This window comes from Lithobates pipiens, unplaced genomic scaffold (assembly GCF_037356315.1).
Source record: "Lithobates pipiens isolate NorthernLeopardFrog02 unplaced genomic scaffold, aLitPip1_a1.2 Scaffold_22, whole genome shotgun sequence".
In the NCBI taxonomy this organism is placed as follows: Eukaryota; Metazoa; Chordata; class Amphibia; order Anura; family Ranidae; genus Lithobates; species Lithobates pipiens.
This window is the reverse complement of record NW_027507784.1, coordinates 153,708,157-153,721,331: the sequence shown is the minus strand read 5'-3', so window position 1 is coordinate 153,721,331 and position 13,175 is coordinate 153,708,157. Positions and strand designations below refer to the sequence as shown.

General features: G+C 39.7%; 1 protein-coding gene across 1 annotated transcript in view; it reads right to left on the bottom strand.

Annotated features, from left to right (window-relative positions):
* PLEKHM3 (pleckstrin homology domain containing M3) overlaps positions 1-12,698 on the bottom strand; it is a 291,262-nt gene extending 278,564 nt beyond the window's left edge. The window contains exon 1 of the mRNA XM_077448491.1: positions 12,456-12,698. The gene's annotated coding sequence lies outside the window, so the exon portion shown is untranslated. The remainder of the gene's footprint in view (positions 1-12,455) is intronic.
* Positions 12,699-13,175: the final 477 nt, after the last annotated feature.

The window sequence follows — 13,175 nt, the reverse complement described above, 5'->3', positions numbered from 1 at the left end:
GCCACTGTGAGAATAAAGGATGACACGTTGGGGAATTTGTAGCTCATTGGTAGCTCCAAACAGTACGTTTTCTCTACCCCAGAAGTACGTTTTAAGGCTCATTTTAAAAAAAGCAAAAAGTTCACACTTGAATAGTTTCCCACACAGGGGGTTCTCACCATCAATGCAACAAAACATAGAATTCAGATTCATGGCTCTCTTTGAAGCTTCGCTGCTCAGGTCTCACGCCTTGGTCCTCCAGACCGTCAAAAACACAGTCTCAGTGCTCGTGCACAACACGATGTACCTTTGTCAGCTTGACTGTTTCTCCTGCAGCTCTCAGCTGCTACATCCTCACAGGAATATTTGTTCTGGAAGGCCTAAGAACAACTCGTGATCTAGATGACTGAGCAATACTTCATCCCAATGGGAATACAAGCATGTTAGACCTATTTTCCTTGTAGAGGTCATATTATGAAGGTGAGCAGGTTGGAGTCTGTTCTGTGAGCAGGACCTTTGTCTTTCCTGACCTGGACAGCATGGTGCAATGTACACCTATCACTGCATCCTTCACACACTGACCCCCCTCGGGAGGGTAGGGCCACTGGGTCTGGCTCTAACATGAATGCAGCACACACCTGCATTATTAGTGTGCTTTCTTCCAAGAAAACTGGCCCAGACCACTATTTTAACCACTTCTCACCCGACCTATAGCAGAATGACGACCGTGCAGTGGTTCTGGTATCCTGACTGGGCGTCAGATGACGTCCAGCAGGATAACATGCCGGCACCCGTGGGGGGCGCGCAGCGCGGCGATCAGAGGTGCTGCGTGTCAGTCTGACACACTGCATCGGCAATCGTGGTATGGAGCCTCTGAAGTGGTTAAACAGTGGCACAGGCTCAACCTGCCACAAGGGGAGGAAATAAAAGATAAGGTATGCTAAAAATAAAGATCACCTGCAATTATCTGTAGAGAAGCATTTTTAAAGGTGCCATTGTAATTTTTTTTTAAAAGGGGGAAGCTTCTCTTTAGATAGCACACAGAGTTCAAAGTTCAGGATTAGTAAACAGAGTTCATTGGGGAACATGATTAAATAATGCAAAGACTTCAGTGGTCAGGATTTAATAATGCAAAGAGTTCAGTGGTCAGGATTAAATAATGCAAAGAGTTCAGTGGTCAGGATTAAATAATCCAAAAATTTCAGTGGTCAGGATTAAATAATCCAAAGAGTTCAGTGGTCAGGATTAACCACTTAAGCCCCGGACCAATTTGCAGCCAAGGGACCAGGCCCCTTTTTGCGATTCGGCAGTGCGTTGTTTTAACTGACAATTGAGTGGTCGTGCGACGTGGCTCCCAAACAGAATTGGTGTCCTTTTTTTTCCCACAAATAGAGCTTTCTTTTGGTGGTATTTGATCACCTCTGCGGTTTTTATTTTTTGCGCTATATACAAAAATAGAGTGACAATTTTGAAAAAAATTGAAATATTTTTTACATTTGCTATAATAAATATCTCCAAAATATATATAAAAAAAAAATGTCCCTCAGTTTAGGCCGATACGTATTCTTCTATATATTTTTGGTAAAAAATAAAATAAAAATCACAATTAGCGATTAATAATTGGTTTTCTCAAAAGTTATAGCATTTACAAAATAGGGGATAGTTTTATAGAATTTTTATTAATATTTTTTTTTTTTTACTAGTAATGGCAGTGATCAGTGATTTTTATTGTGACTGTGACATGGCGGACACATCGGACATTTTTGACACATTTTTTGGGACCATTGTCATTTATACAGCAATCAGTGCTATTTAAATGCACTGATTCCAGTGTAAATGACACTGGCAGTGAAGGAGGTAACCACTGGGGGCAGTGCAGGTGTTATGTGTTGTTTTTTTTACTGTAGTGGGGGCGTGGCCTGGCATGTGATGTCACTGATCATCCTTCCCTATAAAAGGGAACAGACGATCGGTGATAGCCACTATAGGAAGCACGGGGAGAGGTTTGTTTACACAGACCTCTCCTCGTTCTTCAACTCTGTGACCCGATCGCGGGACACCAGCGCCGATCGCGTCCACTGGTCCCGGGGCCACGGAGCTCAGGACCGGGTCAGGAGCGCGCCGCCAGTGCCATGCTCCCGACCCACGGCTGGCATTTAAAGACTCACGTACAGGTACGTGATTGTGCCCAGCCGTGCCATTCTGCCAACGTATATCGGCGTGAGGCAGTCCTTAAGCAGTTAAATAATGCAAAGAGTTCAGTGGTCAGGATTAAATAATGCAAAGAGTTCAGTGGTCAGGATTAAATAATGCAAAGAGTTCAGTGGTCAGGATTAAATAATGCAAAGAGTTCAGTGGTCGGGATTAAATAATGCAAATAGTTCAATGGTCAGGATTAAATAATGTAAAGTTCAGTGGTCAGGATTAAATAATGTAAAGTTCAGTGGTCAGGATTAAATAATGTAAAGTTCAGTGGTCAGGATTAAATAATGTAAAGTTCAGTGGTCAGGATTAAATAATGCAAAGAGTTCAGTGGTCAGGATTAAATAATGCAAAGAGTTCAATGGTCAGGATTAAATAATGTAAAGTTCAGTGGTCAGGATTAAATAATGTAAAGTTCAGTGGTCAGGATTAAATAATGTAAAGTTCAGTGGTCAGGATTAAATAATGCAAAGAGTTCAGTGGTCAGGATTAAATAATGCACAGAGTTCAGTGGTCAGGATTAAATAATGCAGAGTTCAGTGGTCAGGATTAAATAATACAAAGAGTTCAATGGTCAGGATTAAATAATGTAAAGTTCAGTGGTCAGGATTAAATAATGTAAAGTTCAGTGGTCAGGATTAAATAATGCAAAGAGTTCAGTGGTCAGGATTAAATAATGCAGAGTTCAGTGGTCAGGATTAAATAATACAAAGAGTTCAATGGTCAGGATTAAATAATGTAAAGTTCAGTGGTCAGGATTAAATAATGTAAAGTTCAGTGGTCAGGATTAAATAATGCAAAGAGTTCAGTGGTCAGGATTAAATAATGCAAAGAGTTCAGTGGTCAGGATTAAATAATGCAAAGAGTTCAGTGGTCAGGATTAAATAATGCAAAGAGTTCAGTGGTCAGGATTAAATAATGCAGAGTTCAGTGGTCAGGATTAAATAAAGCAGAGTTCAGTGGTCAGGATTAAATAATGCAAAATCCAGTGGTCAGGATTAAGTAACACACAGAGTTCAGTGGTCAGGATTAACTAATGCACAAAGTTCAGTGGTCAGGTTTAAGTAACGCACAGAGTTCCGTGGTCAGGTTTAAGTAACATACGGAGTGCAGGGGCAAGGATTAAGTAAAGCACAGAAATGAAGGGTCAGGACAGAAGCAAGTAACTCACAGATTGTACCTGGTGTCCTGTTCGGCATCGCACCCGTCTTCTGTTTCCATATTTTAGCTGTACAGCATCATCCCTGGGGGCCGGGAACTGTACTGCATTGTAGTGCACAGGCTACAGCTCAAGTCACACTGTGTAAGTGTCACTCCAAAATGGCGTGGCTGGAGTGGCCTGCATGATAACATGGATCGCCACCACACTGGCAGACCGCTCTAAGTACATAATTTTGAATTGATGCTTGCATGGTATGACCCAAGTTGGAGCCTGCACACTGCAAGGAACTATATTACCCAGCTCCTGGGAATGAATCTATGGCTAGAACCTTCGAAATGAGGACACAGGGACAAATGGTAACTTTAGACTATTACAGAGCAGGAATATCATTCCTTACTGTACAGATGTATTGAATATTGCTATTAAAACAAGTGCAAATTGCACTTTTTTAAATTTTTTAAAGCAAATGTAAACTTAAATTGCTAAAATCTCATCTAATCTTTAATATAAAGTGTATAAATTAATAAAATAACAAATATCAACCTGAACAATTATCGCAATCACACCAGGGAGCAAGCTAGCACCTGGAAGTGACAACTCTACCTCAATGTGTACCAGTAACACAATAGTGTAGTGTAGCTCTACCCTCACTAAACTCAATACACAGAAAAAAAAAGCTGACATTAATCAAGTCATTTAAAAAGAATAGTAAAAAAACCTCAATAGAACTAACAAAACAGCACTGTGTGAAAACCAAGGCAAAAATCATAAAAAAAACAAAAAAAAAAAACACATGTATGTTATTGTGTAAAACATCTCAAAGTTCACATTGTTTGTTGTTCAGGAACCAAAAAACTGTATGGATTGGTTTCATGTATGCAAAATGTACTACTCTGCTTGTGACTGTTTATTATTGCTGAATAAAACATTCAGAGAGCACTATAAGGAGTTATTTCTCTTTTATATAGATGCATATGTGCGGATGAGTATTATGCAGAGAAATATTTGTTCTGGAAGACCTAAAAACAACTCGTGATCTAGATGACAGAGTAATACTTCATCCCCGTGGGCATACAAACACGTTAGACCTAATTTCCCTGTAGAGGTCATATTATGAAGGTGAGCAGGTTTGAGTGACACTGGTGATTGGACTGCAGCTTACCGTGTGTAATTAAAAGAGTAACTCCACTTTTGTAGTGGAAAAAAAAACAAAACACAACACTCCCCTCTGGGTAAAATATGTACATTGCAAGGATTGTAACAAACTTTGTTCCAGATTCCTACCTTTAGTTATTCTGAAGGAATAAAAAAAAAAAAAAGAGGCTTGTTTGTCTGTGTCCATGTGTACAGTGAATCTATAAAGGCGTGGTTTTATAATTATCAATCAGCTGCTGGACCTGCAGGGCTCTAATGATACAAGCTGCAAGGCCTGCATCCCTTTAGATGTGATTTCACATTGAGCGCATCTCACCAAAAATGACATTTTTGTTACAGGAGATTCTCAAATTCTGATTTGTACCTTAGTACAGACTTCTGGGAAAATCAGTAGGCCAATCACACAAGCAGGAAATTATGTTTCTGGTGGGGCGTTCTGCACACATTCTGTGTGCAAAGCACCTCCAGGTAGCCATATTGTATTTTACAGAAAATTACAGCACTGCAAATTGAAAAGGAAAGGTCATTTTTAATAACATTCAATTAAAATATGACTTGTTTTGCAATTGTATACGCTATATTCATTTTTTAATTTTTATTTGCCAATTTCTTTTTTTTCCCCCATGAAAGTGGAGTTACCCTTTAACCACATAAGGATCGGAAGATTTTCTCCCTTAATGACCAGAAATTTTTTTGCTATACTGCACTGCGTTGCTTTAACTGACAATTGCACAATCGTGCAACGCTGTACCCAAACATTTACGTCCCTTTTTTCCCCCACAAATAGAGCTTTTTTTTCCTGGTATTTGATCACCTCTGTGATCTCTCTCTATTTTTTTGCGCTATAAACAATAAAAAAAAAGTGTACATTTTGAAAAAAAAAATAAAAATTATATTTTTTGCTATAATAAATATATTCTCCCCAAAAAAAAATTCTCCATCAGTTTAAGCCAATATGTATTCTTCTACATATTTTTGGTAAAAAAAATAAAAATAAATCACAATAAGCGTATATTGATTGGTTTGTGCAAAAGTTATAGCGTCTATAAAACAGGGGATATATTTATGGCATTTTTATAATTTTTTACTAGTAATGGTGTTGACACTTTTTTGGGACCATTGACATTTATACAATGATCAGAGCTAAAAATAGCCACTGATTACTGTATAAATGTCACTGGCAGGGGAGGGGTTAAAACTAGGGAGCGATCAAGGGGTTAAGTGTGTTCCCTGGGGAGGTGTTACTATCTGTATGGGGGCTGGGCTGACTAGAGGAGGAGATAGTTCGCTGTTCCTAATGACTGGGAACAGACGGTCTCTTTTCTCCTCTGACAGAACGGGAATCTGTTTGTTTACACTGACAGTTTCCCATTCTGCCTGTCTCTGGAGTGATTGTGGGCAGCTGTAGACCTGTTGGTTGGCTCCCCAGCTTGCGAATGGGTGCACGCATGCCCACCAATTGCTGTGTATGCGCCTGACGTAAGACGGCAATTCGCATTAGGGGAGCAGACTGAGGCCACCAACTAGTTAAAGGAGTACACACACCTAGTGGACTCACCTGGTCTTTATTATTTTGCTCAGAGGAGGTTATTTATAAAAGGGGTTCGGCGCCACTGTAAATTTGCTCAAAAGGGGTGTGTACATAAAGTAGAGGTACACCTCCACCATTAGCCTATCACAGAACCATAAGAGGTGTCATATAGATATCAGATCCTATCCAAAGGAGTGTGTATATGAGTTACACAGGAGGAGAAAGGAAAGGAAAGGGAAGTACATATATAACCCCCCTAAAGCTAACTACTACTAATATGCAGAATATAGAAAATAAATACACACTCCCAACAGTAATATACAACAATTCCTGAACACAGCCAATCAGGTACCACAGAAGATGGCTATAAATTAGACCAAGCTTGACTACGTAGACACAAAACTAGACAACTATGTGAGCAGCAGAAATTAGTAATATGCTAAATAACATATGCATAACGTGCAGAAGTGATAAATACGTGGTAAATAATAAGATATTAGTATGCCACTAAATTAATAAGTGTGTTGAGAAGTTAACACAGTGAAGTTAATTGCATGAATAAATAAAAATAAAAATACGGTGACCATACAGTGTAATATACCCTCAAATAAATATGTGATAATACCAGGAATGTATATCCGTAAGATAGGAGATATTACATAAATAAATAAATGTTAAATAAATCAATGTGATAAATATTACCCAAGAGAATGCGTATAAATCTCAAAGTTAGCCCCAGATAATCTATTAAGAGCTATAAATGCAGTCCAAAAAGTGAAAAAATATATTACTAATAAAAATTAAAAATTAGTAATTAATAAGTCCACAGATTCTTCACAGCAAAAAGAGTGCAGTAGGTGACAAAGTGACTGGTGCCCAGGAACAAATTTTCAGGTGACTTTCGTGCTCACCCCCTTTAGCTCCCCACTCACCGAAACTATGAGCCCACACAGGGCAGTCAGGCCCGTAGATATCACACTGCTGACGTAGATGCGCTGATGAAAGATTATTTGCAGAAATTGTAGTCCACTCAAGTCCTGATGAGCAGGTGAGGCTGATATTGGTATTCAGAGTTTCCTCAAGGAGAAAAGAAGGGGGGAGGATTCCATAGTGTAGTAATTCCAACAAAGGTGTGTAGTTTTAAAAAACCATAAACTTTTATTCGCACATCGGTATCCAGACAGAGATGTGTTTTGCAAAAATAAAAAATATAATACTAACAAAAATAACAGAAGATATGTATATAAAATGAGCTAAACTACAAAAATTTTTTTTAGGCATTCACAAAAAATACCACACAGAAAACCCTTGGGGGGTATATGATGTACCACCCCAGTATGACACAAAGGGTAGGTATCGGTTCCAAGGAATAAATATATATATATATATATATATATATATATATATATATATATATATATATATATATATATATATATATATATGATGAAAACCAAAAATCTATATAATAAATTTGAAAAATAAAGCTGAAAATAAAAATCAAAAATGCAGAAAAAATGCAAAATGTAAAATATAAGTCTATATATATAAAAATATATAGACTTATAAATATGTGTCATACTGGGGTGGTACATCATATACCCCCCAAGGGTTTTCTGTGTGGTATTTTTTGTGAATGCCTAAATAATTTTTTTTGTAGTTTAGCTAATTTTATATACATATCTTCTGTTATTTTTGTTAGTATATTTTTTATTTTTGCAAAACACATCTCTGTCTGGATACCGATGTGCGAATAAAAGTTTATGGTTTTTTAAAACTACACACCTTTGTTGGAATTACTACACTATGGAATCCTCCCCCCTTCTTTTCTCCTTGAGGAAACTCTGAATACCAATATCAGCCTCACCTGCTCATCAGGACTTGAGTGGACTACAATTTCTGCAAATAATCTTTCATCAGCGCATCTACGTCAGCAGTGTGATATCTACGGGCCTGACTGCCCTGTGTGGGCTCATAGTTTCGGTGAGTGGGGAGCTAAAGGGGGTGAGCACGAAAGTCACCTGAAAATTTGTTCCTGGGCACCAGTCACTTTGTCACCTACTGCACTCTTTTTGCTGTGAAGAATCTGTGGACTTATTAATTACTAATTTTTAATTTTTATTAGTAATATATTTTTTCACTTTTTGGACTGCATTTATAGCTCTTAATAGATTATCTGGGGCTAACTTTGAGATTTATACGCATTCTCTTGGGTAATATTTATCACATTGATTTATTTAACATTTATTTATTTATGTAATATCTCCTATCTTACAGATATACATTCCTGGTATTATCACATATTTATTTGAGGGTATATTACACTGTATGGTCACCGTATTTTTATTTTTATTTATTTTTTATTTTTTATTCATGCAATTAACTTCACTGTGTTAACTTCTCAACACACTTATTAATTTAGTGGCATACTAATATCTTATTATTTACCACGTATTTATCACTTCTGCACGTTATGCATATGTTATTTACCATATTACTAATTTCTGCTGCTCACATAGTTGTCTAGTTTTGTGTCTACGTAGTCAAGCTTGGTCTAATTTATAGCCATCTTCTGTGGTACCTGATTGGCTGTGTTCAGGAATTGTTGTATATTACTGTTGGGAGTGTGTATTTATTTTCTATATTCTGCATATTAGTAGTAGTTAGCTTTAGGGGGGTTATATATGTACTTCCCTTTCCTTTCCTTTCTCCTCCTGTGTAACTCATATACACACTCCTTTGGATAGGATCTGATATCTATGACACCTCTTGTGGTTCTGTGATAGGCTAATGGTGGAGGTGTACCTCTACTTTATGTACACACCCCTTTTGAGCAAATTTACAGTGGCGCCGAACCCCTTTTATAAAAAACCTCCTCTGATTCTGGTTGCATCAGGGGGGTAGTAACTTTTAGGGTTGGCGACATTGGTTGTGAGTCCTTCTACTTACGCCTGTATCTCATTTGAGCCTCCGTAGCGCGGCCTGGGATTTGTAAGATCTGAGCATTTTTTGATGGTTTTGTTTGTTTATTATTTTGCTGTCCACATATATAGACGTGGATTGTTCACAGTATTTTAGTTATCTAACATGTCATATGTGGACCTTGAGATGCGTTTTACACAACGCACTTTGTTGGATTTATTATGATTTTAAGTTGTTTTCACACAGTGCTGTTTTGTTAGTAATATTTACAGTTTTTTTTTCACTATTATTTTTAGATTTTTTTTCTATGAATTTAGTTTAGTGAATGTAGCGCTGCAGTACATATTTTGTAATTGATATTAAAGTGTATAGTATAGCCAGACCTTTTTCACCCTTTCCTGCTTGTTCTGGTAATCAGTCTCAGAACAGTACAGAAAGTGAAATCCACATTGTTGACTTATCATTGGAACAAGAGGTAAGGGGAGACATTCCAAATGAGGAATATGTTCTGGTGACACTTGTGTAAGAGGGGTACCACTTTTCTTTTTAGGAGATTTCATCTTTGGCACAGAGGGTGAAAGGAGATCTCCCCCAAAAACCAAAGCTTAAAGAAAAAAAAAAATATTTGGGATTTACCTACACTTTGAAGTTTTTTCAAAAGTTTATTATTTTTTCATTTTCTGCATTTATTAAAATAATACCCGATGATCTTCCCATTATAGATGAACTATACATCCTTACTTATTCTTTTAATCCCTTACTTGGTTCCCTGGGTTATCCTCAAAGTACATACACACATTCAGTTAATCCAGCATAATCCTGCTGCAGTTCATTAATGCACTGCTGCAATCCAGGTCCCATGGCATCATTTTCATTACTTACAATGTCAGGGGCTGCTGTTCCTTCTGGGTTCCTGCACGCGACTCCCTGAGGACGCTCTTATGCTGTGGTGCATCATCAGGGTCCAACTGCAAGAACCAGCATGAGAAAGCCAGTCCCCTGATAGCGTGCAGCGGTCCATTCACTGTAGAGTGCTCCAAAGCCTCCTGGGATGCATGACACAGGAGGCTGCAGGTGAATGGGATGTCATTCTCACCTAGGTGAAAATCCCAGAAATGCCAGGCGGTATTAAGGGAAAAAGATAGCGGTGCTCCAGCCCCCCCACAGAAAAATTTAAAGTCAGCAGCTAATATTAGGACACTTACTTGTCCTGGAATCCAGTAATGTCAGCACCCCAGCCGATGTTTCCATCAGCTCTCAGCCATAGCCTGTAAAGGAAACCAGCAGCGAAGCTGATTGCAAAGTGCGCTGTGCTTTCTGAATGGCCCAGCGACGGGGAAGGAGGCCAAACCTCTGACGTACCTCGCTGCTGCTAGGTCCAACAGAAGTGGGGACAGGTACCCGCTCCCCCCCCCCCGAAAGGTACCAAATGTGGCAACGGACGGGGAGGTGGGAGGAGACAGATAAGCGGAGCTTCCACTTTTGGGTGGGACTCCGCTTTAAGGACAAAATAATCAACTGTTTGTGGGGGAGAGGGAAACGCAATGATATTAGATGAGTGGGGAGTGTGAAAGTCTACTTTAAGCTCCTTGTGAAAAGCACTTTCGGCTATGGAGTGACAACCCTCTGTTTCTGTCTTAGTTGGACACTACAAGTGACCGTACTGACATACATTGAGCAGGTCTAGCCCATTGAGGTCATCATCAGGAACAAAGTATTTTATTTTTAAAAAAATGGGAATTTTTTCATTACATTGTGCGCTTTAGCAAACTAAATACCACTCAGTTTTGGTTCCCGGTTCGAATCCCAGTCAGGACACAACCTTTATGGAATATGCATGTTCTCCCTGTGCTGGCAAGGGAGTCTTCCACATACTCTGGTTACCTCCCACACTCAAAGGACATGCTGGTATGTAAGGATGAGCTCAGGTGTGTTTACAACCCACATGTTTAGAGCCCGCCAGGAAGTCGGCACTGAACAGCGTTAATCGCAGGCAGTGACACATTTTCCCAATATGCGGCTGCAGAGATCGAGAAATGCCTCACTGCCTGCGATTAGTGTTGTGCAGTGCCGACTTCCTGGAGGGCTCTGCACATACTGTTTGTGAACATGCCTGAGCTTATCCTTACTGGTAGGTAAGGATGAGCTCAGGCGTGTTCGCCTGCTCCACAAGGTAGTCGGCACTGCACAACACTAATTGCAGGCAGTGAGGCATTTTTCCGATCCGCGGCTGCAGAGATCAAGAAACTGTGATTAGCGCTGTGCATTGCCGACTTCCTGGCAGGCTCTGCACGTGCGGGTTGCAAACATGCTTGAGCTCATCCTAACTAATATGTTAATTGGCTCTTGTCCAAATTGCACCCTATATGTGTGTGTGTATGTATGCATGCATGTTAGATAAGGACTAGAGATGACATTCTTCAAACTCATCCTCAACCCAAACTCACTTTTTTGACTCCAATAAACTGTGGGCTGGGTCATTACCCACTAGGGATGAGCTCAGGCGTGTTCACATGGACCACGTGCAGAGCCCGCCAGAAAGTCGGCGCAGCACTGCGCTAATCACAGGGTGTGAGACATTGCCTGATCTCTGCAGCCGCACATCGGGGTAACGTCTAATTGCCTGTGATTAGCTCAGCGCTGCGCCAACTTCCTGGCGGGCTCTGCACGTGGACCATGCAAACACGCCTGAGCTCATCCTTATTACGCACCCTGCAACTCATCTGAGCTGTGGTCATTGGGGTACAAAAAGCTCCAGTTCAGAGGGCACCCAAACCCATCTCTAATAAGGACTGTAGATTGTATTCTCCTTAAGGGCAAGGACTTGTAAATGTACAGTATGTGATGTGCTGCAAAACTTGACGGTGCTTTATAAAATACCAGTAATAAAATAAAATACAATAAAAATACTTATGGATGGAATGGGAATGTAAGAAAAGAAAAAGGTATCAGTTTTGATGTAGGCAGTTGATTGAATACCTTACTTGGCAGCCTGTAAATTAAACCGACCGTGACACCGGACAGAACACAGAGCACCAGACTGTAATTCAAGGCTGTCCCCATGTAACAAGGCATATGAAGAAAGGGAGCAAAAACCACCCATTGACATCAGGCCTTTTCATATGAATCTGCACTTTTTGCCAGAGATGAGATCATCTAAAGATTGTTAACTCCTAAGTGGCCTTGACTGCACGACACAATGCAGTGACAAGACAAAGGAAATATGTTATGTGCTCTGTAATCCCCTCCCCACCACTCAATGTATGGACCTACACCTGCACAGGTAATGATTACACATGGACAAACCACACATATGATATATAACATATAGGGGGGATGCAGTACTTTGACATATCAATAACAAATAACCAATACAGCAAAATCATTACTAATTAGACAATGCTTCAATGTCATTGCAATGCATTTCTAAGGAGAACACACACAATACAATCATGCATTAGATCAGGTTAGAATAATGGCATGACCAGCTTCCCCCAGACATACCTGTACATGCATGATTACATAGGACCTTCACCATCCCATCTTATTGGGTCCTGCTTGAGGATCTGTGAGTGTTTACATCCTCCCCAGCACGTCTTCCATATTGATGCTGTGAGCAGTCTGCATTGCTTCCCTGTTTACAATCTCCCAGCCTCAGTCCTTCACTCTTCTCTGTCCCCTGTGCAACAAGGAAGCTAAAAATAGTTCCAGCACAAGCTTTCTGTTCTGTCACAGTGCAAGCACCGAGCACCGAGCACAGAGCTTGTCAGTGTGTTACACAAGTCCTTGTCAGGAGAAGTGGGGTATTTTCCTGGTCTTATGACCTTCTGGGTTGTAGATCTGCTTTGAATATGAGTTATTTGCAATCCATGGAGGTATCCTCTGTCAGATTACTCTAAGCAAGCTTCTTATTTATGGAGACACTTCATTGTATAAATTCATGTTTTTGAGATTAAAGAAGTATTTAACCCAAATGCAAACATTTATTATATTGCAGCTTACCAATTCTAAGATGTGATGGCTGCATTCGTTTTCTTTCTTGCGCTTTTTTTCTTCTTTTTCATCTAGTGATCTGGCCAGCAAGTCTGTTCTTTTTCAAAACAATAAGCTGTCTCTCAAATGCATAGGTTTACAGGAATGAGGCAAACCAATTAACACTGACAGGGGTACTCACTAAGGATGAGCTCAGGCGTGTTTGCATAGTCCACGTGCAGAGCCCGCCAG